At 43.6% G+C, this 26,238-nt stretch overlaps 2 long non-coding RNA genes across 2 annotated transcripts in view; one reads left to right on the top strand and one right to left on the bottom strand.

The window, feature by feature from the left end:
- LOC138923861 (uncharacterized) overlaps nucleotides 1-18,947 on the top strand; it is a 28,676-nt gene extending 9,729 nt beyond the window's left edge. The window contains exon 2 of the long non-coding RNA XR_011438065.1: nucleotides 15,540-18,947. This is a non-coding gene — a long non-coding RNA (uncharacterized lncRNA). The remainder of the gene's footprint in view (nucleotides 1-15,539) is intronic.
- Nucleotides 2,803-26,068, bottom strand: LOC111773292 (uncharacterized). Its single transcript, XR_002807671.2, has 2 exons — nucleotides 25,923-26,068; nucleotides 2,803-7,343 (listed from the first exon to the last, which is right to left on the bottom strand). It is a non-coding gene; the product is annotated as an uncharacterized lncRNA (long non-coding RNA).
- Nucleotides 26,069-26,238: the final 170 nt, after the last annotated feature.

Here is a 26,238-nt window from a genome sequence, read left to right as displayed (position 1 = left end):
ATCAAGTTAAGATGAGCTCATACTGGATTAAGCTGGGCCCTAAATCTGATGCCTGGTGACCTCCTAAGGAGAGGGAGACTTGGAGACACAGATGCAGAGGAAAGAAGGCCGTGTGAAGGCAGAGGCTCAGAGTGGAGTGACGCTGCTGCAGGCCAAGGACACCAAGGATTGCCAGCAACTACAAGAAGCTGAAAAAGGCGAGGAAAGATTCTTCCCTAGAGCCTTCGGAGGGATCACTGCCCTGCCGACACCTTGATTTCAGACTCCTGGCCTCCAGAACTGTAAGAGGATACACTTCTGTCATTTTAAGCCACGCAGTTTGCAGTATTTGTTACAGCAGCCCCAGGAAACTAACAACACTCCTTTACCTAGAAACTGCCAGCCTGAGAGAGTGGTGGAATGGCCTCTTAAATATGCTATCAAGATGCCACGTTGGAGATAATACTCTGCAATGCCATTCTTTTACATAGAATAGATACCATAACTCAATGGCCATTTTATGGGGCTGGGCGCTTAAGGCAGACTATACAGGTCCGGAAACCAAGGAATGCAAGCAAGAGTGGTCATGCCTCTGGGAGATTTGTCACTGTCCATGCAGCTTTAGGCTCTGTGGGTCTAGAAGCCCTGGTGCCCAGATAGACAAACTTCCATCAGGTGCTGCAGCAATAGACTTATTTAACCCATTCACGCTCATGTCAAGAGACTAGCAGGCAAGGACCGGAGTCATCAAACCGACAAGGGTCACTGTGGTGATGAGGAGGTGATGGGGCCACTGCTATGCAGTGGGGACAGGGAAGGATAAGTTTGGCAGCCAGATGATCCACTTGGGCACCTCTTGGATCTCCCATATCTGGTTTTAGGTATAAAGGGATAGATGCAGCCGCCATGGCTTGAAAACATCTTGGCAACCAGTGGGTCAGATCCCTCAGCGATGAGGGGCTTACCTGGTGGGGTAACCCTGACATCCAGATCAACAGAGATGCGAGCAGAGGTTCAGGAGACTAGATAGGTAGCAGAGGAGGGAGACGATAAGCATCTGTAAAGCCTTGAGACCAGTTGCAACAGGAGGGGCTGTGGTTTGTCCCACCAACCAGAACCTGGATGGGAAGAACTTACTATGGGAAGCAAGTAGGTTTGAGGGGCATAAGGAGTGGGCTGTGGTAGACACTGTGGTGTTTCTCCAGCTCCCTTCCTCTGCTCCGATGTTGCCTTCCCCAGACGCTGAGGTGCCAGCTGCTGGTAGCTCACAGCTACATCCCTCATTGGGAATTCAGATCTGCTGCAGGAACCCACGCTAAGGTCACGTCTCATCTCAGAGGGTGGCCCACCACCAATGACTGACCAACGTGGGGAAACAGTCCCAGCCCCCTGCCTCAATTTGGGACAACTCCCACAGGCAATTCCTTTTCCAGAGCAGGGTTGGCTGAGGCCTCGTTACAGCACACCGTGGTCAGCTCTCCCTTCCCCAGCCCTGCTTCCCTCGCTTCCTTATAGGAGTATCTTCTAAGAGTACTTCCCAATAAACTTGCACATGAGCCTCTGTCTCAAAGTCTGTGCCCAGGGGACACAATCTAAGAGCAACACTTCACATCAGGTTCCTTTGAGGAAGGGCATTTTGTTGTTAGAAGATGCATCCTAACACCACTGACGTCTGTTATGGACTCAGCGGGTGCACGTGCACAGATGAATGTAAGCCCAGGATGGCTAATTTTCTAAAGAAAAATTGTGACACTTATTTTTTTTTTCCTACTGGATGAAGTTACTCACTAGCCTAAAGCTAATGGATGATTGATTGTGATGAGACTTTTGAAATAGCTTACGCAAGAACAGAATAATTCTTACTTGCTTCAGCTTTGAAGTTTCCTGTGATATGAGGGGCTAAACATGAGTGCTCAGACTGTTATTACATTTGCAAAGTTGGATCACTGTCTTGAGAGGCCTCTAACTGTGGGATGAGTAACATTTCCTGTAAAGGAGTGAGAGCATTTTACTCAGAACGGGTGCAGAAAACACAGTTATTCTTTGTCTGCCCTTTTTCCCCTGTGCGTTCCTCAAGTATCTGAACAAAAGTGAAAGAAAACAGCAGCACGTGGGGAGAGGGTAGGGAATAACCCACGTCCTTTCTCTCCTGCCTGCAACAGGCAATACACCGCTTCATCGGTTCACCGGGCATATTGAAACAGGCACTTTCCCCAGTTTGGCAGCAGGGGGAAAGCACACTGACTATGGCATTTCCTGAGGTCAAGTCTGTTTCCAGTTTCCAGAGCCATTAGGCTTTTTGGAGGATGGTCCTAAAACTCAAATGGCTGAGTACACTGTTGAGGACAAGCCATGCAGGGGAACAAATTCTTGAACACAGCCCTTCTTTGCGAAGTAAAAGGAGGTTGGTTCTTGAGAACTCCCCGAAGCCTGGAGCGTGCAGATGTCACCTTCTCCAAGCCTCGGGGCACTAGCCTCTGCAACCCCTTGGATGTGGTGGGGTGGTGGGCAGTGTCACAGGCTTTCACTGGGCCCTTCCTTCTCATCCTGGTTTCACTTCATGGATCAGGGAGTTCATGTGGATATTCTGCAATTTAGTCTCTATTCTGACTGAGAATTCAGAAACTGGGGGAATAACCAGTTTGTGTCTGCGTGCTCACTGGACCCAGGGTTTGATGAACCTGGGCTAGGATTTTATCACCCAACATCCATAATCCCCATCTGGTGGACCACGGTGGTGTGTGGAGGCCCCAGAGCTCCACATGGATGCAGATACAGTTTTGTATTAGAGTCAGCTCCCCCTAACAAAGCTGAAACAGGAACTTGGGTACAAGTAGTTTATTTGAAAGCAGGGGAGCAGGGAGAAGGAGACAGGAAGGGAGGAAGAACCAATACAAAGCACATTCTAGAGCTGGTTCCCGGCATACAGCCAGGGCTCCACCCACCTGGAGCCTCAGGGAGAATGCCCTTCAGGATGGGCTCAGGAATGGCAGCAGGCTCAACAGTCATCACTGACTCATACCTTATTGGTTGAAGTTTGCTCCAGGGGTGTCAACTTCACCACTACCCCCACTTCTGAGCAGGCTAAGTCAGTCCCCTGTTGGGAAGAAAGCCAAGAGGCAGAAAGCGGAGAGACTGCTGCGGCCATCAGTCAGTGTGCATGGGCTCTGTCCACCGTCAGTCAGTGTGCATGGGCTCTGTCCACCGTCAGTCACTGTGCATGGGCTCTGTCCACCGTCAGTCACTGTGCATGGGCTCTGCCCACCGTCAGTCAGTGTGCATGGGCTCTGCCCACCAGCTCAAATCAGAACTGGATCCAAGAGCCTCTCAAGAGCCAGACCTAACACTTCCTGTAGGTTCTGAGTGTTTTCCTTGCACCTTGGTGAAGGGCCACAGGTCCCTCTAAAGAGGCTCAAAGTAAGGTTTATAGTATGTACATATGGCCATGTTGCAGGGAACTTCCTCAAAGGGGCTCAGCCTGCTCCTCCATCAAGAGGCTCCAGGTCTGAGCACACTTGGGTCTGGGAGCTGGATGAGGGGCTCTGAAACTTCACTGTGGCAATTTGAGTCAAATCTCTGCCCACCAGAACTAGATTTTTTTTTCCGGATGAAAGTAACACCTTACTAGGTTGCCCTTGTATTTATTCCTAGGGACCCCATGACTGATTTGTCACCACCTTGGATCCCAGGGGTCAAAACATTTTGATGGTCTCTCTGTCCTTATGGTCTAGTACACACATTTTGTCAACCATGTGTCTGACAAATATTTCCCTTTTGGGGTCCAATTTTTTTCAGTTCAAAGCAGGGAGCCCAATTCAATGAGTCATTTTCCTTTCGTCTTCTCTATCTCACTGAGATAGAGTCTGCAGCTTCCACAGAATTTCTTGAGGATGTCTATGCTCCCCTTAACAATGCATTTCTGATCTTTTAAAACTTTTCTACTATGGAAAATTTTAAACACACATAAAACTAAAGAGTTTAGTCTAACAAACTCCCACATACCCATGATTCAACACATTGATTCATGGCCAATCTTGACCATCCCTACCCGCATCTGCTTTCTTCCCTCTACCCAATACACTCAATGGGTTATTCTGAAGCAAACACCATCATATTATCACAACCGTAAGAATTTTAGCATGTGAGATATCGGTAAGATAAAAATTCTTTAAAAAACATAACCACGTGCGTTATCACACCTAAAAAGATTCACATTAATTCCTTATTATCATCAAATCTCCAGGCAGTGTTCAAACTTGGCAACTTTTTAATAGTTGGGTTGTTGAAATCAGGATCCAAACAGGTCCACATATTCTATCTGGTACATAGATTCTTCAAGATTCTCTTGAATCTTTTTAATATATACCTCTCTAATCTAACTCCATCCCTCTTTTTTAATTCTTACAATACATTTATTGAAGAAGCTTGGTCAATTCTCCTGTATGTCAGTGTATCTCAAACTTTAAAGTTTAGGAGAGTCACCTAGGAATCTTTTAAAAATACAGATACTGATTGAGTAGCTTTGACGTGGGCCTGAGAGTCGGCATTTCTAGCTAGCTCCCACGGGATGTCCATGCTGCTAGTCACACTAAATGGCAAGGCTGAAAAATCCAGCCTTCTTGATTTAGCTGATTGCATCTTGAACTGGATCATTCAACATGCTCCTCTGTGTCATGTAGTTCTTGTAAGTTATTAATTAGATCTAGAGGCTTGAACCGATTTGACTTCAGATTCTTGGTAAGAATACTTTCTGGCTTGTGTTATAGGAGACACATAGAAACTGTGATAAAATTGATCAGGGTGCAGGTGTTGTTAGCCTGATCGATCCATTACAATGGTCCCCACTTAAGTGTACTTGCAGAACAGTTAAAATGGTAAAGGCAGGATAAATGCTTTAGTCTTTCTCTTTATTTATTAACTGATTTCTGGCTATTGAGCACTTGAAATGTGGCTAGCACTAAGTGAGATGTGCTACATGTGTAAAATACACATCAGATTTCAAAGACTTAGTGTGAGGAAAAGAATGAAAAGTACCCCATTAATTATTTTTTATACTGACTAGAAGCTGAAGTGATAATATTTTGGATATCTTGGGTTCAATTTAACTTCACCTGCTTCTTTCTACTTTTTAGAAAAATGTAGCTACTAAAAAATTTCAAGCTACATAGTGGTTCGCATTTGTGGCTCACCGCCCGTTGCAGTGGACAGCCCAGTTCAGAGCGTGTCAGGGAAGGTCCAACATCTCCACCTCATCGGTCCAATCAAAGGGACTTGGGAGCCACTCCCCAGGGCCCCAGAGAATCCTGAATCGTGGGAGGGTGCCCTGGTGTCAATAGACTCAGCCCAGGCCCGTTATATATTTTATCTTTCTTAGTCGGGCACCCAGAACACATTTCCACAAGTCTTGTCCTGGTTCCTGCCAATACAAATTACCTACATCCTGAAACCCTGTCCTCATAAAAGTGTCTTTTCCAAGAGCAGAATTGGAATTCTATATAAGACCTTGTTTAAAAATAATCGAAAACCATTTTCCTTGATGATCTCTTGAGTCTCTTCTAGATTCGAAGCCCTCTAGGCCCAGTGACTTGGCTTCATTGGCACCAAGCTTTCCCCAACCACACTGACTGGCAGGGACCACGGTCCTGATGCTGATTGTGTAGTAACAACCTTGAGCTGCCATCATCCATTTGGGAAGCATTATTCTGCAAAACTGACGACCTAACCATAACCAGAAGGCATGGGAACAGCCTCCTCAGACAGAGAAAACCAGTATTTGCTGCAACCACCAAATGCAGGCCCAACCAGTGATTGCTCTTTTGAACTTGTTTGAAAAAACTAATTAAAACCAAAAAGAAAATAAACATAGGCAGTGTCATAGCTACCATAGGCAATGCTTGAAAATTTTGCTCCACCAAGATTTGGCCCACACACAGGCAAGACGGTGGCTAAAGATCCATCTAGGAGACAGTTTGTCAACACACCACTCACGCCTCTTCCGATTAAAAATAAAAATCTCTTGTCCACTTCTTTTCCCATCCTCATCCGAATATGAGCACCCTGCCCCCTTCATCAGTAAATGAGTGATGTGTGGGTTCCTGACTCTTGGACCAAAGAAAGAAGTTGGGTCTGTGTCTAATGTTCTGGTCTTATTTTAGTCTCTTTTAATCTTATCCCATCTTCTCACTGTCCTACTAACTAAGAATCCCACCCTCTGAGTCAGAACAAGTAACATGCCACAATCTTAATGATCTCCTTATTTTCAGCCACAAAAGCTCCCCTTCTCTTCTAGCTCTTTCAGGAGGAAGCAAGCCACGTGTACATTCTTTGAGGTGCATGGACCAGTGGCTAAGGCTCATTTGAATAGAAAATGAAGTGAAACCATGAAAATAGGTCAGCATATTATATTCTACCTATGAGACTTATGAGATTTCTCCAAGGTTAAGTTAGTTATTTGGGGAAAGGATCTATTGGTATGGCTAAGTAAATGTTGTGTATGTTTTGAATGCAATCACATATATACATAGTCCATCCAAATATTTAACAAATTAAATTTTAAGGTATCTCAGTTCAGATTCTCCAAAGTCAACAAAACTAATGTATTTCTCTCTCACATTAGCATTACAGAAATCACTTTTCACAGGGAAAACATTCCTTTATAGCAAGGAATTTAATGTTCTTCACCCAGAATATCTATGTAAGTGAAAAAGATGGCATTACTGTTTAGAACATGATGTCTCAAACTTTTTAATTCCAAATGCTTGACGTTTTCCCTACCAGTTTTATACTGCAATTAATTGTATAAGGGAGAAATATTTTGCATGAAAAGTATAATTTTCAGCAAAATCATACTTGATCAGAAATCAGTACAGGTACAGTTATGCATCGATTAACGACGGGGGTGCATTCTGAGAAATGCATCGTTAGGTGATTTCGTCATTGTGCAAACATCATAGAGTGCACTTCCACAAACCTGGACGGTCCAGCCTACTACACACCCAGGCTCTATGGTACTAATCTTATAGGACCACCACCATGTATGTGGTCCGTCGTTGCCTGAAACGTTGTTATGCAGCACATGACTATATATCTAAAACTAAGTATAAGAACTTTAACCAAAATGACGTATTGGGGGTAATAGTTCTGAAACAACTCCTGATGTATTTTCCTTCTCAGTAATTAAGGCTAAGCACCTCAGAGTCCCAGAATAGACATGGGCATTCTAAGAGATCTTGTGAGCCACAATAAGGATTCCACGGAAGACGGCAGACACTGGGCACTTCAGCAGCCGTGGCAGAACAGGATTCCCAGGGAAATGGCCAGGAAAGTCACGAGGAAAGACAAGCTCCAATCCCAATGCCATGAAACTGTAAAAAAAGAAAGAGAAAGATAGAGAGAGAATTTGTTAAAAAGTAAGTGAAAATACAACAGACACTTCATATATGAAAATGTCTAAATGGCCAATAAACATTTGACAGTCCTCAACCTCATTAATCAAGAAAATGCAAATTAAAACTACAGTGCAATACTCATCCACGGGAATGGCTAAAATGAAAAAGACTGACCAGACAGCCTCTGACAGGAGGATAAATGCTACAGCCACATTGGAGAACTGTTTAGCAGTATCTATCAAAACTGAACATATGTACATCCTACAACCCAGCAAGTCCACTGCCAGATTATATATATGTCTCCAACGGAAATGTACACATCTATCCACTAAATGGCACGTATGAAAATGCTTACAGTAGAATATTCATAATAATGAAAAACTGAAAACTGCCTAATGCCCATCAATAATTACACAGATAAACAAACTGTGGTACATTCACCATGGAATACCACACAGCAATATGGATGAAGAGATTGCCGATATGTGCAATAATATGGATGGATCTCGCAGACATGATTATGAGCAAAATATGACAGACACAAAATACTACCATATAATATGTGATTCAATTTATAGAAACTTAATAACAAGAAAATGATTCTAAGGTATCAGGATTGTTAGCTACGCTTTTTGTGGGGACAGTGACTAGAAAGGGTGAGATGCTGGCCACGTTCTAGGTCTTGCAGCTTACACAGGTGTGTTCACCTTGTGAAATTCTTTGAGCTGTACACTTAGGACTGTGCTCATTACTCTATGTGCACTATTATGCTTCCGAAACATGTTATGCTTTACGTAATATATATTATGCTTTAATAGAAACGTCAACAGTAAGAGCAGCTCAATATCAACTAGTTTAAAATGGTCTCTTTCAGATTAATTACCCCTCCAGCAATAGCTACCTTCAGCAGAATGAAGAATCTGTGATTAGTATGAAACCATCTATTTAAAAATATTAAGAATGTCACAGGTTGCACTCCTCTTAGCAGTGTTAAATTTTACCCTGCTTCAATAGGTTATAATAATACAATTTTAAAATCTTAATGCCATGTGCCCATGGCAACCATCTGCTGCTTTATATATTATTTTGCAGTCATTTTTAAATTATCATGAGGGAATCAAGAATGCAGTCGGCTATCAGTGTCAGAATGCCTGATGAGCAGTGATTCCAGATTGAGGTCATCACATGATGGTGGTCCAGGGTGAGAGCAGAGACTTAGAGGTGTCATCAGGGGCTCAACGCTTCCTATCTTTGCACCCATCGTTCTCTGCAGGCTGGCTTCCCACCTCATGGCAGCACACTGGCTGCTGCATGTCCAAGCACCTCGTCCATTCACGGAAGGAAAGAAAATGTGATAAAGGAGGGCAATATTCTACCAAGCTCTCCTTTCTTACTGAAAATCAGGAAGGCAAATTTTCCCCCAGAACACCTCCTCTTCAGGAGTCTTCTACTTATATTTCATTGGCAAGAACTGTATTACACGGCCAATACTTGCTACAGAAGAAGCTAAGAAAGTTACTATTGAGCTTTCTGCTCTGTAGAGCAGAGAAAGGAGAGGGCAAAGGGGGCTGAGAATGACAGTTAAGTGAGCCATTATATGCCAGTGTTTTTTCCTGCTTTAAAAAAATGTAATGTTATATTATAAATCTTTCTCTTTGACTGTACCCTAGCACTCATCAATTCTAGAACTCTTGAAATCTTGACCCCTAAGATCCAAAAAGTGGTCCTGGCAAGGTGGGCTGTGTATGTCAGGGGACAGCAGCCCCCACTCACACCCATCAAAGGAGCCTTACCACTTGCTTTTCACAGGCATGGCATCCATCCTGCAGATAAGCCAACGGGCATGTCCCCCAAGAGCTGAAGATGGAACCGCAGATTCATCAGCTTCAGGCAGGTGCTTCTAACCATAGTCTGTGCTCAATAGATAATTACGGTGTCTTTTGTTCAGGAACCAAGAACCAATTGCGTACTGGAACTCTGTGTCAGCTGCCTTTGTTATCATTGTCTTGGCTTCCCGGCCCTCTCTGCACCTAATAAAGCTTTATGTGCGGAACGAGTTTTTAACCAGTCAGTACATTAAACCTAAGTCTACTGTGGTCCCCACCATTCACTGTTGCTAACTACAGCTCTTTGTCTGACTCTAATGCTATCTACTTGAACCAGTGTGTATTTACTTATGTTCATCTCCAGGTAGTTATGACAATGACAGCTTTGAAAGAATAGCTACCAAGTTTCCTAAGGTAAAATAAAAGTAGGAATTTCTGTAAAAAGCATTTTTTGAGGTCTTATAATGATAAGTAAAAATTCTTGTTTTAAGTATTTCCCTTAGGTCACAAAACTACTCTCTTTGAATGGCCCTTCCCCTAGATGTGAAAATGTCCTTTTAAAAATCAATCTGAAGCCCATTTGGGTTAACTAACATGTTCACAAAACCCACTTCCTAACATTTTATCCAGACTAACATCTGGTGGCTTTAATGCAAGGCAGGCCGTGGTTCTGTTCTGGGCTCTGCTGTCAGATTGCCAGGAAAACTTGGAGGGTCACCAAAAGTTTTGGGCCTCAGCGACATCTATACAACAACTGTAGTAGGCTAAATGGTTAAAAGTTTTAAGAAAAGTGGGTTAACCATGCTGTAAAGTCTTCAATGAACTATCCTCTAGTGCAACGAGAGTTAGTTGTGCTTAAAACAGGGCAGCAGTGACTGGCTTTTCTCTCCCCACTCTTGGCATCGTGGGAGTTGACTGTTCCACTCTGAAATGAGAATCTCATTTTAGGATAGCTGTAACAATCCCTGGGCCACTTATTCAGTAATAAACTTTGATTGGCTACTATTTCAGCAACGTGGAGATGATAGACTCTCTCCTTTACCAAGCTTTATTCCAGCTCCTCTGAGCCCTCTTTCTGACTAGTCCTGTCTTTGGCATGCCCAGCCCAGTCTTAGCAAGAATCCTGCTAAGTCATCCCCTTATCCTTGATATCTGATCAAAAATCTGATCACATCCCACCTTTGATGTCTAAGTCCTTTGCCTGTCTTTAGCAATAATCCTGCTAGGCTAGGTTAGCAAGAGTCCCCTACCCTTGATGTCTCCTCTTAGTCATTTGCCATCCACCGACCCCTCAATCTGCTCATAGGCTACAAATCCCCAGCTGTCTTTGCTGTATTTGGTATTGAGCCCAATCTCTCTCTCCTATCGCAATAGTCTTGAATAAGTCTTCCTTATTGCTTTAATAAGTGGCAGAACAATTTTTTCTTTAACAGAGGTTGACTTGGCAGTTGTTAGGGTGACCAACCATGTCAAGTTTGCTCTGGCCTGAGGGGTTTCTCAGGAAGCAGGATTTTCAGTACTAAAACAAGGACAGTTCCCAGAAAATCTGGACTAGTGGTCATCCTAGAGTTTATAACTGTAATCCGTACTTGTTGGCACTTTGTCCAACTCTCCCAAGCAAGTCACAAAGAGACGCTCAGCTGCCAGGAAGACATGCTAAGCTTTGCACACTTCTTGGATTTAGCTCATGGGTGACATTGGAAGACACAGGCGAACACCAAAGGCTGAGATACTCCATGGATCAGGTCCAGAAGGCAGAAAGCTGAAAATCAGGGGACACGTGTAGTGATGAACAAAGCAGTTGGGCAACCCATGTCTGAATCTTGGAAAACCCAGAGGCACAAGAGATACCACATTTGCAACTGGAGAGCCTGTCTTTCTCCCACAATTTATTTTGAAAAATGTTCATGCTTCCAGAAAACTTGGAAGAATAATGGGAATGTGTATATCATAACCTAGACTCACCAACTGTCAACATTTTGCTACACTGTCTTTCAACACATACATATATGTGTATGTGATATGTATATGTATGTATGCATGCATATTTCACTGTCTCATACACACAAACATATACACAATTGCCACTGAAGATATTTTAAGAATGTTGAATTTGCAAGGCATTCCTGATATAGGACATGAATTAAAAATCAGCATAACTGTTGTGCCAAAAGCAAATTAAGACATGAAAAGGTGCTCAGCATCACTTGCAGATAGGGAAATACTATAGTTTTCTTTTAGATCTTTTTCATTTTTCTAATTTGGTGGGTGAAAAATAGTATGACATTCAATGCTGGTGAGAGTATGGGGAATTGAGCTATCTTATACATTGCTGATAGTAATGAAAATTGCTGGTGGAAATATAAATTAATTTTCAGAGGAAATAATCTAGCAGGATCTATTAAAATTAACAATGTGTATATTGCATGATTCAGCAATCCTTCTCTGAGCATTGGAATTCAATCTTACAGAAATAAAAGCACCAGTTCTTAATTGTAGTACAAAGCTGTTTATTGCAGTGTTGTTTGCGGTGTCAAAAAACTAGAGATATCTGTAAGTGGGCATTCAGGTTATGGTTCAATTATTTATGGTGGATCCACGATACGGAATATATAAAATATATTTTCAAGTTAGATACATCCATATTGACTTGAAGGTACGCCACGGCATGTTAAATGGGAACTGGTTGAATAATTACATTTTTGAAATAAAAAAGGACAGAAATCTTCATGATTTATGTTTTGTCTATCTGCAGAAATAGAGAAAAACACAAAAGATACACTAATTTGTTTGTTGTTGTGGTTGCCACAAGAATCTGTTTTCCCTTCCTAATACAAAATCTCAGTTATTAAGGGTAATGACCATCCCCCACTGTAGACAGCTGTCGGGGGAAGAAGAAATCGAGACACCTGCCTGCTACAGTCTATACTAGAGACACTGAAAGACTCAGAGCCCCTCTTACGCCCGTGGTGCAATGATCGTCATTGACCCAGGTTTGATGAGTCAGACGCTCTCTCCAGAGACTCTGAATCTTGAGAGACAGGTGCAAGCATGGAAGAAATGAATGTCTTTTATTTATCCCCCTGGCTTGGATACTGCTTGGATGCAAGCAGGACTTGTCCCCAGTTAATATTCCTCACCTATCGAGAGCTGGCTTTACCCCTGTCCATTTTCATGCCTGCATCTCCAGTCTTGGCGTTTTATGGCTAGATTCTACTGCAGCAGTAGTTAAAATCGCCATGGCTTACAACCTTTTCTAACTCACGCCACTTCCACTATGAGCTGCTCTTTGTGGTCGCTCGGGGATCCAGGCTAACGGCGAGTTTAGGGCATTATAAAGTGGGAATATTTAAAAGCATGAGCTTATTTAAAAGGTTTTTGGAGGACTCAATGAAGAGAGTTGAATATATAAAGGAGAAAAGGAATAACGGATAGCTTCCTGAGGATGTAAGCAGAGGGGATAAGATTGAAAGCTTTAGAGAGTCAGAAGGACGGCTTCTCTATTGTAACCAGAGAGGAGGACAGGAAATTGCATATGCAGGTGAATTTGTGTATCACAGACCCTAAATCCAAGTTTAATCAGAGAAGCAGAGCAACCAGGAGATATATAAGGAATTTATTACAGCGAGGAACCCTTACACAGTGGTGGAGCTGATTAGTCTAGGTGAGGCTGCTGTTTCTGCATCTGGGGCTGGCATCTGAAGTCTGTAAGGGGGGTAGTCGGGAAGGGAAGATGAAGGTAAAGTGGGAGAAGCAAGGATAGACTGGAACATGCACGGCTGAGCTGGACCCTCAGTAGTCCCTCACTGTGGTGGGGGAGGGGGGGAGGCTGAAGGAGCCACTGCCAGACTTACACACACCCCTGGCCCAAGAGGTGAAGAAGCTTAAGGAGGACCCAGCAGGAGCTGGAAGAGCTGTGGGCCCAGCTGCCACCCACGCTAGGCCAGTGATCCTGCAGACAAGCTACAATATGCGTGAGCTGTAACAAGGTCTAGTGCCCCGGCATCAGCCTGTGGGGCATAAAAAGAAAATGGCCGCTGTCCCACTCTGCCTTCCAAACCTTGAGCAAATGTCTTCTGTGGCCTACGCTAACCCCAAACTCTGCAGGGAAGAGAATTCTGGGAAATGCAGTTCCGACTCAGATAACTGACACAATTCCACCACTGTCCGCCCTTTGCAGACATAGCATACATAGACACCTCTTTTAACCATACTAAACTTCCAAACAAGGACAGTAGCAAAAATGCTTCCACCATCTTAACATCAATTATCCTGCACAAGACTAAAAAACATGTCGGTCCTCTCCCCCAAATTGGGAACAAAGACCCTTCATTCAACCTTAGATGATGTTGATTCTTTTTCTAATTGAGTCACATTTCACCTCTGATATCCTGGAAACTAGATGAGATATGAGGTTAACTACTCTACACATCGTAAGTTAGATGCAAGGGGATGGAAGGGAGAAGAGAGAAAAAAAAGTTGGCTGATATATACATAAATACATTCATATCAAAATAAGGAAGAAGTACTCATAACTATTACAGTCTTCGTTTCTGCAACTGGTCATGTGGTCATAGATGGAATTTACAACTACTTTCTCCTACTACCCATTCCGTATTTCCTTTGCCCTTAGTGAACACCATGGCTACTCAGGGTCGTTAGAGCTTTCCATCAGCTTTAAACACAGAGTATAGGAGCACTGAGTCCTCTGCATTCCAGAGAGACCTTTTTTTTTCCTTTTGAGGAAGATTAGCCCTGAGCTAACATCTGCTGCCAGTCCTCCTCTTTTTGCTGAGGACGACCGGCCCTGAGCTAACATCCGTGCCCATCTTCCTCTACTTTATATGTGGGACGCCTACCACAGCATGACGTGCCAAGCGGTGCCATGTCCACACCTGGGATCCGAACTGGTGAACCCCAGGCTGCTGAAGCAGAACGTGCGAACTTAACCGCTGCGCCACTGGGCCAGCCCCCAAAGGGACGTTTTAAGAAGTTTTAAGAAGAGGGTTATACAAGTCAGCTGTAAGACAGCAGTAGATGGCCTGAAATTATTATTGGATGGAATAAGAGAAAAACAGGTCTGATAACTTGATGTAAAATAATTGAGACCCATCAAGGTGGCGATGTGGATAAGCAAGAATTTTCTTCGTGAATAAGGATGAATGTCGTAACAAATGTTTAATCATTATGAACCAAATTATCATCGCAAGATGCAAAGTGAAAACAGTCACGTATCCACATCAAATTCTCCTGATTTCAACCTTTCTTTAGTATGTTTTACTTTACTAGCTCCAACTTTTCCAAGTCTCCCATCTTAGCACTAAAGAAATGAGAGGACTGTGGGCTGGCCCAGTGGCGCAGCAGTTAAGTTCGCACGTTCTGCTTCAGCAGCCCAGGGTTCGCCAGTTCGGATCCCAGGTGCAGACATGGCACCGCTTGGCACGCCATGCTGTGGTAGGCGTCCCACATATAAAGTAGAGGCAGATGGGCACAGATGTTAGCTCAGGGCCAGTCTTCCTCAGCAAAAAGAGGAGGACTGGCAGTAGTTAACTCAGGGCTAATCTTCCTCAAAAATAAACAAGTAAATGAGAGGAGGAATAATATTGAGTCAGGCAAGAGAGAAGAGAGGATTAGAAAAAAAGAGCCAAGGAAAAAAATTTGGAGGAGAGTATAGAGAAAGGGAAAAAATGAAAATCTTGACATGGATTAGCTCAAGTCTCTGACAAACTGGATCCTCACTTAGCATTAAGAAGGCTAGGATTAATAACTTTATATCTGAAAATATCTGATTCAGGATATAAATAACTGTTCCTAGGATGGGTTCCAAGAGAGGACTGCCCAGAATAACACACTGTGGCAAACTGGCAAACATCAAGGGACAGAGTTTCAAGTATGCTAATCTCTGATGAATCTTCATGTAAACATCACTACTAAAGAAAGGATAAATGAAGCTTCTTCTCTGATTCTAATGAACATGTTGTAGATAAATGGAATGAAAGACACATGTTACAAAGCCTAAAATAAAATGTAAAAGTTCAGCTTTTATGATGTTCCTATACACATATCCCCCGATACACTGAAAATTTTCTGTAGGAATAGAACGTGGGACTCAACACTGTCTGCATATTCCTCTGATTGCTTATGCTTCTGTGGGTGTTCTCAGAGCTGGGCACAGAGGCAAGCAGAGTGAGTACATTCTCCCACTTAGAAGCACATTAGAATTATCCAGAACTCTATCAAATCATTTAACCATTGAAATAGTTGCAAAGTGTTCTAAAAATAAATTGCTTTTGTGTTCATTGAAGTTCTTTGCTTTTTATAGTCTTACTTTCCTTTCTCATCACAGGTATGGCACAGACTCTTTCTTCCAAGCATATGAGAAATACAGAAGCAAGATGAATACCAAAATCCTTGACATTCACCCCAATGAGTTATCCTTATATTACAATTGAAATGGCAGAAAGTCAATGCTATCCAATCACAGCATTCTGGCTGCTGCTTTCCCGCGATTTTCTGTCCAAGTCACCCTACAGCCTCCACAGTCCCGACTAGTAACTCTTAACATTGCCTTTGACTTCCCGAGGAGTAGTATGTTCCTAAGTGAAGAGAACGACCTGATTCACAAGTGAGGAAAGAACTGCCTGTGAGCCCTCCTCAGCAAAGAGCACAGCGTTAGAACTTCTACACAGTTGGGCTTTTAATATCGGACAAAATGTGTCTTTGGAATTGACTGGGAATGGAATGTTCACAAACAAAGAGTGACACTCTTTCAGTTTCACCGTCCCTCAATTCGTTCTAAGCTTAAAGCTCAAAATATTTGTTCATGTTAGAAGACAAAAAAAAAAAGGTATTTTAACTCATTAAGGAGTCATGTACCTAATTTTGAGACCATTTTCTCTTTGTTATGTTGTTTGTAAAAACAGTTATATGTTGAAATGTCTGCCCTTTTTGGTAATAACAATGGTTTTTATTAATATCTTGGGAAAATGTCCCTAAAATCCCTGTATTTATCTTGATAGACACCGAGTTATTTTAATTCCTTTTAGATTAGTGCTATTCTTTTTTCCACGAACTTCACTACACAACAGGCATTTATATCGGAGACACCATGAACAAATTTCACTAAGACTTTATTCATTTTCACCTGTGCTGTGCTAATAAGCCTCAAATTAAACAGCTCCATCAAGCCTCAGCAACTGGCTCTGTGCCCCACTGAGGATCACAAACTGAAAAACGATTATTTGGGGAGGCTTTATAATTATACTAAGATGAAAATGTTGGCAGCCAGGAGAGCCATATTTTTCAAGGTCTGAGAGAAAATTTAATGAAAGTGCCACAAATATATTACTTAGGATGATCGTTTGCACTTAATATGAGGCCCTTTTCTCTCTGGATTTCAAAGTCTGGACTAATTAATTAGCCCTAATTCCCCTGTTTTCCTGATGGTCAAGCACTCACAGACCTCCTGAGACCACAGAGTTATCACAGTGAAGTAAAAAGAGTGCCACCGGGGGTCAAGAGACCTGTGAGTTAGTTAACACCTGTTGGGTGTGAGTCTTTGTTTCTTTCACTTGCGAGTTGGCGACCCTGGAGGCCCCAACCCAGAGCTGGCAAACAAGGCCCCGAGGCTAAATCTGGCCCCTTGCCTGTTTTTGTAAATAAAGTTCTATTGGGACACAGCTTTGCTCATTGGCATACACATTGTCTATGGCTGCTTTCACGCTGCAAAGGCCCAGTTAAGAAGTCAAAACGGACTTCATGGATCATAGTGTCTGAAATACTTTCTATCTGGCCCTTTAGAGAAAAAGTTTGCTGACCCCTGACCTAACCTCTCTGAACTTGTTTCCCCTCTGTAAAATAGAATGGAATAGTCAATAACACAGCAACTTCATTAGAAGAGGTACGTTTTAAATTTGCACAGTGATGACTGTCTTTGATGGTGCTTCAAAACCAAGGTGAAAAATCCCTAGAAGTGATATTAATTCATTCAAAATGCTTCCATCTACTCTTTAAATATTTATCCATCATCCACTTGACATTAGGCACCATATTAAACAGTGACGGGGAACACATGTTAAGGGAGATAAGACCTGTTTCAGTTAGTAGTGGAGTGATGATGTGGGGGTGGGGTGGGGACAGGGTGTGAAATGGAAAATTATTTTAAAATAGTCTTCCTGGTGCTTTAAATATAAGCATTGGGATGAAGGCAAGCTCCTACATTTTTGGCTCCCTGCCATGTTTGTACTCCTTGCCCTGAAAATGGTTCACAGATGGATCACACCAGCCTTTATATTGAGTTGAGTATGAACTCTCTCATTCTTGGCTGCTTTAGTCATCCTCGATCCATGACAAAGAGCCTCCGGTTATATAATTCGTTATAATCATAAATAGAGGGACCAAAGAAATTCTACCTCAAGGCATCACAGATGTGTCATGAAAGGGGGCATGTGAGCTTGGCCGCAGGAGATGAGATCAGATCTGCACAGGCATGTGTGTGGAGAAGGTCGTTCAGATGGGGAGATCGACAGTTTGTAAAAAGCTATGGAGGCGAGAAAGTTCTGGATGTGTTTAGAGAAAGACCAATAGTCCAGTTTGGTGGGAAGAGAGCAAAACAAAGGGGAGTGGCTGGAGATAAGCCTGGAGTGCCCAAGTTCTGGAGCACGTTGGAGAGCAATAGGAGATCGTGGAGCTCTCTGACGGCAGGCTAATAGGACTGAAGTTTGCTCTGCAAGCAGTGAGAAGCTACTAGAAGCTTTGGGACCAGAGCAGTAAGCATTGTCTAGCTAGTACTTTTTTGAGTATTGTGGAACTCGTAGAACTACTTAGCCTGCTATAACCTGAGCAGGCGCAGATATTTTTCAAACGGGATCAAATGAAAGACCAGCTTCTGTTGTCTCAATGTCAGCTTAAACATTTTTTGATGGTAATTTATAATAGACAGACTCTAATCTGAGAACTATGGGCGGTTATTGTCTTTTCATACATAGCTTTTCGCTGAAGGTCTTCAACCTGCTTCTTCGTAGTGTCTTCCAAGGCTCCACCCCACAGCAACTCCCTCCAGCCAGGAGTCTGGCCCTCGTCCTGCTGCCCTGCTTGTTTGTTCCAGGCCCAGGCTCTGGTCCAGCTGCGCCTCCAGATGGGAATGGGTTTCCTCCTCCCCCTCCTCTGCTACCCTTCAGAGCCCTCTCCAGACTCAGCCCCTCAGAGGCCCTCCCTCTCCATCCTAGGCCCCATGCCTTCTCCCTACTTTGCATTCCATTACCCTGTATCACTCACGCTGGCGTTTAACGTGCTGTTACAGAATGGAACCTAGTCATTCCACGGGTGCCTGCTGACTGCTAAGGAAGGCCTATCTGCAGGGCAGCTCAGCGCCCAACGAATGTTAGTTCAACGGAAGCGAGTTTCCTATAATCAGACCACTTCATTTCACGAAACGTGCTGGGTTTGTGTTTAACGCTGGCCGACCACCCCGGCTTTCCTCACGTCACCTCTGGGGGGACCTGGGCTTCTCTCAGGTGGTAGTGGTGCTATGGACAAGTGGCGATGCAGACATGGCTAAGCGCACTGCTATGTCCTGACTCTGTCAGCCTCTGCCCCGCAGAGGACTGAGTGCTCAAATCTATATTAGAAGGTACCTCAAAGGCGGGAAAGAGAAAAATTCAGCCATTTTGAAGATATAGTCTTATTTTTGTTCTCTAAAAAGTAATTATTTAATCTTTTCTGTGTATCATTACATTAAAACAAGTTATCCACACATTGTGTACATTTGTACATATTTAAACATGAAAGAACAAGGGTTATTTGACTTCCACAAGCCATACAGATATCAGGCTATGTTTTTACTATGTGTTCCCCAAACGTCATCCATTTAGCCCATTGAGCAGTCTGAGGAGAAACTGAATATTTTAGTATGTCATTTATACCAGGTGATCATTTCAGAAAATCTCTTTTTCATTATAATTACTTAGCATTATTCAATGCTTCATGATTATTTTATCGTCTATAAGATCATGTGGTGGGGCTATTTCTCATAAAATCCTGTGTTCCAGGATATCTTTTAACCTTAAATAAAGGACATATCCATTGAGTTCTAATCTGATAGAAATTATTGAATCCCAACCTCGGTTTCTACATGTACCAGGTTTCAAGACAAGTGCACGTTTCTGAGACCTCGCCCCGAGTCCCTTCAATCTGTCCTATTCCTGCCGCTGACTGTAAAGCAATAAGTGCAAAACTTGGCAATATTCCCTCTTGGCATAAGCTTTCCAATTATCGAAAATTAAGTAATTCCCTATAGAGGAGAAATCATTAAATATATAGTAAATAATGAGGTTAATTAATTTAACCCCTTCTAATTAGGAAACTAATTAAATCAGAAAATTAAAACTGACACAAGACATTAAAATTGGGAAGTTCTGAACTTGGATTTAACAATCATCTCTCCGTCTTCAACCAATTCCAAAAGAGGGATGTGTACTAGCTACAAAAAGATAAATCAGTGGACTGTTTTCAACCATAGAAAGTTCAATTTTCCATACTATAAGTACTATTTTTACAGAGTTTACCTTTTTTCTACTTCTATTACATATGTAATTAAACCTCGTTCCTTTTAATGTTTTTAAAGACCGAATTAGAGTTAGTCCTGAAAGATGGATTTAGCCCCAATTCTGCTGGTAACTGATCACGAGCAGGGCACTTTGGAGTCTCTGGGCCTCGGTTCTCTTGTCCTCAGTATATTCTATGAAAGAAGTGAGACTGACTCATAATATCTTGGAGATGGAAAGAGATCTAAACAGGAGTAATGGATCAAGAAGCCAGAGTTGGGGAAGATTGTTAAAACCTTTGTCAGTGTGGCGTGGTGCAGAACCAGGTCCTAGCTTAGGGTCTTCATTAATTAGTTGGTGAGCTGAGATAAAACGAAGGATATATTTTGCAAAGACACCGACTTTCTCTACAACTCTAACTGTCGTACCTGTTGACATTACCTCTGGATATAAATCTCCAACCTCTCAGAAGTCTCTGAGTAACAACACAACAGAGAATAAGGTTTGGTGCTTAGTGCCACTGGCAATGGTGTTTCTAAGCTTAAAATACCTCAGTAGGTGTCCTGCTAGTTTTTGGACTCTCCATCCTTTCTACATTGTTCTCACTCTCCATTCAGGTGACCAGGGCATGGTGCACTGTGGTCAAGGCCCCCAGTGTGACCCACTCTGGGGAGGGAGCTAATACAGATTCCCAAAAGCCAGCACCACACATCATTTTGACAAAAAGGAGTTCTTTGACAGACGCTTGATCTCATCTACAGGAAGGTGAGCAGCCCGTTTGTAGGGAACTTGCCAGATTTCAGGGCTCTCTTGACTCAGTTATGTCTTTCCTGTACCTGGCGCCTGTGAACACTGACAGAAATTACGTGCAGCCAATCTGAGCAAGGTGGTATAAAATGCTAGAAGAAGCTGGTGGGGCACAATCTCTTCCCCCAGATTTGAATGCTTAACTCATTCATTTTAATTACTGCAAACAAATGTGTTCTAATTCCTTGGCATGTTCACGCTCTTGGGTGCTTTACAACAAATGGTCAACACGATTCATAATGACAATTTTATTTTCACACACTTCAAAGGCCATACATGAAGCAATAGTTAATCCCCAGCCAGCCTGTCACAAAGCACTTAACTTTAAATAGCCATTAAGTGACTTTCTCCCAATACCACTGCTACAGCATAATTCCATACCTCAAATTTAACAAGGAAAGACGAACAGAACCTGGAAGGAGAGTGGACAGAACAGGTTACCTTGCCAGCTCAAGGAAACCTGACTAGGAACCTGGGAAATAAACACCCTAAGCCCACTCTTCTCCCTCCCATCCCCTCACCTCTCTGCTGGGGTTCCCCATTCACCAAATCAACTGGAAGCCAGAGTACGACGGAGATTATTTATATAATCCAGTCAGGTCAGGGTCCTGGAGCAGAGAACAGGTGAAGGATGGGGCGTGGATCTGAGGGTGGGAGTAAGACGAATGGAAAATATCCAGCATGTCCATTACAGGCCTTCAATAAACACCTAACTGCTTTTTAAAAAGAACACTATTAATCCTTTCCATCAAAAGCTAATTACCCCACATTCAAGAAGTATCTATTGAGTAGCTATTTGCAAGCATGGTTTTTAAAAAATTATCTTTAAGAATTTTCTGTTTTATGTTATATTGCATTCTGCAATCTTCATTTGTAGATTTTTTTTTGAAAACTAAAAACGGCAGAAATTGGCAAGATGCCATCAATCCCATTTCCTTTTCCAGGATACATAGACGACTACATTTCCCACGCTCCCTTGCAGTTTAGGTTGGCATCAAGCAACCAGGTTCTGGCCAATGAAAGTGGTTGGACGTGGAAGTATGCTGCTCTTTTTACGCCTGGCCATAGAATTTTCTGCACAATATTATATTTGCTTTCTCCTCGTCTAGAGCTGGAAGCAAATGGCTCTCAGATAGCAAAGCCACAAGATGACAGAAGCCCTGAGTGCCCATTTGGAGGAAAGTTGTCTGAGCAAGCCACCAAGTTGTGTGCAAGAAACTTCCAATGTCTTAATCCAGTGAAACGCTGTAGTTTGTTACAGCATCTCAAACCAGCTCTGTCAACAGCAGTATTATTGACATTTTGCACAGGCGATTTCTCTGTTGTGGGGACCATCCTGTGCATTGTAGGATGTTCAGCAGCTCCCTGGCCTCCACTACTAGATGCCAGTAGTACCCCCTCCCTGTGGTCACGACAACCCAAAATGTCTCCAGACATTGGGCAGTTTTGACCCCCACGGGGCATTTGGCATAGTTGAGAACCACTGATCTAAGTCCTCTTGATAATAAGCTCACTGTGTGCTAGGCAATGTGCGTAGAGAGAAGGGAGACAGGTACGGGACATAATTTCTGACCTTAAGAGCATGGAACAGTATAATACATCACACATGTAGCCTTATTTTAAGATGACTGCTTCACTGCAGCATTGTAATTGTTAAATTGGAAACAATAAATGTGCAACAATACAGAATTGGTTAGATAAAGTACATTAAAAAACAGAGTATTATGTATCATTCATTAAATGATGTAGATCTATTATTTACTGACATGGAAGGACATTCTTATTTTGTTTTTTTTAAGCAGCAACAGAGAAGTGCATGTGGAATAATATTTTTTAAGGAAAAAATTTTTTTCTTGTGGGACAGATTGTCACTGAGCTAACATCTGTGCCAATCTTTTTCTTTTTGCTTGAGGAAGATTGTTGCTTTATTTTTTATGTGGGATGCTGCCACAGCGTGGCTTGACATATGGTGCTAGGTCCACACTGGGGATCCAAACCTGTGCACCCTGGGCTGCCGAAGTGGAACATGCTAACTTACCAACTATGCCACCAGACCCGCCTCAAAAAATACTTTTATATGAGGGGAAAAGTCTACAAGGATTTTAAGTGTTGTTTCTAGGGATAGGATTTGGGGTAATTTACTTCTTTCCCTCACTCATGTTTTTTAGGTTTACTACACTTAATAGCTAGATAACTACTGGGGGCAACTGTGCCCTGTGGGTTAGTCGACTAAACCTTTCCCATAAAGACACAACGCCCTCTGGGTTCCCAGGTTCTCCTGCGATAAAACTCTGGCCTGTTTGTGCCGGTAACTTAAGTATTCCCTTTCAAGAAAAGGTTAAATGTAGCCTATAAACCCTAACTAAAGGTTTACCGAACATTGCTAATAGCTACCTTTAAGGGTTGTGTGACTAGCTGAACCGAACTGAACATGAGAACACGACTGAGATTGTTGTATGCAATATAAAGAGATGTGTTCTAAAAAAGCCATTTGGAAATATTTATCTAAATAACTGCCTCAAGTTCCCACCAGTAGGTACAATTTGAGTTAAATATTCCCAACTCTATTTTCGCTTTTTCTAACTTCACACTTAACTTTTATTCTAGCCTCAGGTTATCTAATTTTGCAAAAGAGATAACCACAAATGCATTACTCTACTTACCAAATTAGCATTAAACAAGCTGTTTATTCTCTGAAGGTCGATTATCAACAAAACAACTGTTTTGAACTTAGCCACAGAGGGAGGAAGAACTATTCCTCTCCCCTCTGGGTCCTTCTGGCTGGTCTAAGAATTAAATTTACATGAGACAGATTAACAGGAGAAAATCAAAGTTTAATAACATGTACACACAGGAGAAACCCAGGAACACTGAGCAACTCAAACAAAATGGCTGAAGCCACGACCTCAAATACCATCTCCAGCTAAAGACAAGGAGGATGTTGGGGATAATGGTTTGGGACTTCAAAGGAGGGGAAGACAATTCACATGGAGATGGAAAAGCAAATGTCTGGTAAACAAATATTTGCTGGGCCATCTACAGACAATGTGACCAGACAGAGAACTTTGATAAAAATGGGCTTAGCAAGGATGCTCCCAATCTATCAAACCCACAGTTATCTCTGATGATGGCCTGTCAGGACTTCTTAAATTTTTTTTTTTAGGCAGTTAGGGGGAAGGTCAAAGTTTCTCTCAGTCTTTTGTCCTTAAAAATAATCAAGCCAAAGAAACACATTTTGGGGTGGCCAATTCTGATCTCCCACAGTTGGAAGAAGTGTAAAATATTAATGCTCAGAGTGTCATATATGGGGGTAGTACACGCATCAAAGTTAACAGAAACGCAAAGCTTCTGTTTAACAACTGATACTGTTATTACCCGAAAGTGGGTAATCCTCTAACTGCCACAAAAATCAATGATAAGAAGTATCTATTTATTGGTGAATAAAATACAGCAGTCTCAATATGGTATTTTTTTCTATAACTTTGCATATGGATATCTTACAGAAATGGACCTTTTGTGAAGATCATTTTTTAGGAGTTTTAGTGCTAGTTTTTAAAAACTGAATTGCCACCGGTAAGTCTTCTGGTAGAGTCATCCCTCCTAACTTCAGGATGTCAGTTTTGCAGACTTCCTCAGAACATCCACTATGCACATGAAATTAGATTTCATCTAAAGCTGTTTATTTCTCATTCTGGCAAGCAGCAGTGTTGGATACACTCTACGGAATGTTTTCTTTGTGTGGTGACCTGGGCCTGCCTTATGCGGGTGCCGTAAGGCCTGCACGTGCGTACTGATAAACAAATGACAAGCAGTAGGATACTGGAATATATGAGGAAGCCATTTGGTGTAAAACTTATTTGGCCTGACCTTGTTTTTCCAAAAGGGCGTGACGGGGTCTTTGAGCATGCATTTATAGCTGCTTTAAGGATTTGCTATGTCCCAAAGACAAGAACAACTGGCCTTAAGATAAAGGTGCAACTTCCCCACAGTCCCATTTCCTTAAGGATAAGCATCTCCCTAGACTAGGAACCAATGGCTGCACTCTCCTGTGACCACCCAGCTCGAGATAGCAGACCTACTACCTGCTGCGTGAACTGCTGTGCCAACAAGGCAGTCTTGTGACTTCTGTAAAAGGGACATTCCATTCATATGCGATACATGCTCTTTGATAGTATACAGCCACTCTGTACACCCTACTTCTTTGGTGCCCTTCCTTCCTTGCCGAAGGAGGGCCCAGGCTAGTCCTCACATCTGGCTCACCTTATGGTGATTTTTAGATCAGTTATATTATTTGCACTGACAGTACTACACTGACCTGCACGGTTCACATGGGGTGTCCTACAATTTCCGACAGGCTGATGACATTTTAAACAGGTTACTTAGTTCCATAATCTACCTTACTATCAGAAGTCATAGTAGAGTAAGCTTGTCCTGCTGGGTGTTCCAAGTTCTTTTTTAACTTACACAATACCCGGTTGGGGTATGCTTTAAGTGTTTTAACATAATACCACATGGTTAGCTCCTATGCAACCAAAGAAGAACAGTGCTCACCAAGTTATCTCACACAGGTCAATAAAGGGCACGCTAATTTTGGTTCTATTTACAACTAATTTATTACACTGACGTTTTCTCAACGGCCAATGTAAAACGTTGCAATGGTGAATACTAAACATATTCCTGGGTATTCAAAGGAAGGACCGTAAGTTCTTACTCATTCAGGCAAACTCTGAATGCTTTTATTATTTGTAAAGGAAATCCGTTAGCTTTACAATGTGGCTGTTTCATGCTGTTCTAAAGACAAACGAAAACGGCAAAAGGCAGAAGCACGAGGAAGAGAAAACGGACGAATACTGAGAAGGCTGGGCGCGCTCGCCCCCTCCCCGTGGGCAGCCGCTCACCGCGCGCACGAGGCCGCCGCCGCCGCACCCCGGACCAGGACGGCGGACGGGGCCCCACGCCGCTCCGCCTCCAGCCCCGCGGGCCCACTCAGCCGTGCCTCGGAAGCGCGTTCAGGTCGCATCGGGGCGGCACGGGGGCTCCGAAAGCTTCCTCCTCCTCGGGACCAACTTCCACGCACGCTCACTCCCGTCGCTCTCCCGACGCCCTGCAGCGCTCCCCGGGCGGCCGGAACCGAGCGCGCGGGCCGCGCGGACCACAGGCCCCGCCCCGGGAGGACGGCAGAGGCGGGGCACGTCGCGGCGCGCGGTCGTCAGGACTCCGGGGGCGGGGCGGGCTCGCTCCGACGGCCCAGGCGGGAGCGGGGCTCGGGCCAGGCGGGGAGAAGCCAGCCTGCGGCGTCGGTGCGACGCGGTCAGCGCCCCGCCCCGCCGCCGGGACCGGCCCCCGGCCCCCCCTCGGCCGCTGCGCCGGGGCGTTACCTCGGGTCCCGTCGGGCAGCAGCCGCCGACACTCCGCTCTTCTGTGCCCACGGCCCCGAGACCCCGGCCAGAGCGCCCGAGGCCCGCTCCCGCCGCCTGGCCCGCAGGCTCCGCCCCCGCCGCGCGCATGCGCGACCCGAGCAGCCGCGCGTGGTGACGGGAGGGGCCTCGCGTTCCCTTTTTCCCTGGGCCGGTCCACTGCGGCCGCACCGAGGGGGGGGCGTGTTTTCCCGCTTCACCGGGACACCCCCACTCAGTGAGCGGCCGCTACGGGTCCCCGGTCTCCGCAGCGGGCTGGGCGGTGCCCGTTCCCTGG

The sequence above is a fragment of the Equus caballus genome, chromosome 4, assembly GCF_041296265.1.
Source record: "Equus caballus isolate H_3958 breed thoroughbred chromosome 4, TB-T2T, whole genome shotgun sequence".
Taxonomy (NCBI): Eukaryota; Metazoa; Chordata; class Mammalia; order Perissodactyla; family Equidae; genus Equus; species Equus caballus.
This window is presented reverse-complemented; position numbering and strand designations above follow the sequence as displayed.